This window comes from Aplysia californica, unplaced genomic scaffold (genome assembly GCF_000002075.1).
Source record: "Aplysia californica isolate F4 #8 unplaced genomic scaffold, AplCal3.0 scaffold00098, whole genome shotgun sequence".
In the NCBI taxonomy this organism is placed as follows: Eukaryota; Metazoa; Mollusca; class Gastropoda; order Aplysiida; family Aplysiidae; genus Aplysia; species Aplysia californica.
Genome location: NW_004797368.1, coordinates 1 through 2,305, shown reverse-complemented (window position 1 = coordinate 2,305; position 2,305 = coordinate 1).

Here is a 2,305-nt window from a genome sequence, read left to right as displayed (position 1 = left end):
ATCATCATCATCATCATCATATTCATCATCATATTCATCATCATATTCATCATCATCACCACCATAACTACCACCTCTACACAACTATTAGTATTACCACCACTTCACCACTACCACCACCACCACCAACAGCAGCAGCAGTGGGAGGAGGAGCTGAAGGAGCAGCAGGAGAGAGAGGCAGAGGAGAAGGAGGAATATGAAAGCAAATTTGCAAAAGTAACATTACGGCACGGTGGTGTCGTAATTAGCTGTTACTTTAAGCACAAGATTTAGAATGTTTGCTTTTGACCAGTTTTCATCTATAGCCATTTCTGTTAGCATTATGTTCTGAGTATTTGCTTACAGCAATTAGTACAGTCCTTACTGTTTGCATTTTTCTCTCCTTCTAAGCTGACAGCAATTGTTATAGACATTACTTTTCACGTAATGTTCTCGGTGTTTTCCTACAGCAATGAACATAACCATTAACATTTGTTTGAGTGCAGCGTACGTTCTTGTTTGTCAGTATATATTACTACATGTAATTGCTATTGCTTTTAGCGGACTGCTTTCGTGGGTGTTTGGCGGGTACTCTGGTGTGGTTTGCTCCTTTTTTCCTATCGAACATCTATGGTCCTTGTTTTCCCTCCTGCATTTTTGTGTACGTTACTTAAGTAACACGTCTAATCTTCGCATTTATATGACTTCGTTGCTTTGCTAGGTCGTAAAACTCTCACTAAAACAAGACTGTCCTCTATTATAGCTTGTAGAAAATGAGTGAAAGGGTATGGGTTTAACACCCCTATCAACACTAGTAGATAACTAGTAGTACAGGCCGCAATATTAATGTTTATCAAGTGGAATCCTGACGTGTGCTGCGAGCTGTCTCAAGCATAATTACACAAATTGAATACAAGTACATTCGAATCTGCTCTAACGACCATCTGTCCAGGACAACCACTTGCACAAACGGCCCCTTCCCACTTCTCCTCTTGCGTTAAAAAAAGTATAATCTCACTGTCCAAGAGGATCGCCTGTTTAAGATGACCAGTTATCTCCTCGACAATGGTTTGACTTCTTTGACAGTTTCGACTGTATTAAATTTTAACCGGGGCTTGACCACTTGACCTTCCGAACTTTAGAGTCGGGGCACTTAAGAAAACGCCTGGGGTGGGGGGGAGGGGGGATATTTTACTTTGGGAGAGCAAAGAATAACACCTGCCATGATAACGAGACCCTGTAAAAACTGAAAGTTGCAGAAGCACAAACAAATACACCTATTGGTAAAAGATCATGGGGAAGACCACGTGGAACATGGAGAAGAGTCAGTTACTGATCTACAGAAAAGTGGGAAGACATGGAATGACATTAAGAGGTTAGCCCGGGATATACCCTGATCCATAGTGAGAAAGGCAATGATGATGATGAAGACTTAAGGAAACTGAGGGTTATTTGCTCCCAACATCTCAACTTACCAGTTTGTTCGCGCCAGAGTCAATGACGTCAGGTGATTATCTCAAGAGTATAGACAGATCAAAGTTGGAACACAAGCCAGCGAAAAGTCATGTAAGAAAACTGTTGCACTTGGCTAACAATTTAACATCCAAAAGAAACTGGACGCTAACAAAAATCAGCCTCACCTAAAAACGTGAGTGTTTTCACAAAAGCATCACATCACTTCAAGCAAAGTGGCTTGAAAAAGACCTCCGAAATATCGAGCCAACAGTTTCATTTACGCCTACTCTTTGAGGATAGTCCCAGCCAGCAGGGGTCAGTTAGTAGTCCAGCCAGCCACTCTTGGTATGAGAGATCAATAGATCGTGTCAACACGACCAGGGCCAGTGGAGTCACTGGTGGACGGACACCCGATACCACGCAAGAGCAACCGAATTTGGTCCGTCGTGCGTGCGAAAGGAGAGCGGTAAGTACGGCGATAGATCTGTCCGAAGTTTCCGCGCCTCACTAAGCCAACCTCTGGTGCGCTCTTTTAGTTTGTCTCAGCAGCTGTAGTGTACCGTAGCTCGCTAGGGGGCAGCTCTGTCGGCACCTTCCAGGGTGGGAGGAAGGGACACAGCCAGCCGAATGTATGGCATGGGTATGTTTGTGTGTGTGACCGCATGGCCAGACGTCAAGGGTGTGGGTTGAACCACTGAAGTAGTCAGAACCGATCAACTGCTGCTGACCACTATTATAGTATTATTATAGTTACCATCACTGTAGAGGGTGGTGTACATCTGGGCTGTATTGTCTCTTGTACGCGCCTCCAACAACCATCTGACTGCTCCTCCCATCCTCTTCTACTACCTCTACTGTATAGGTACCCTCC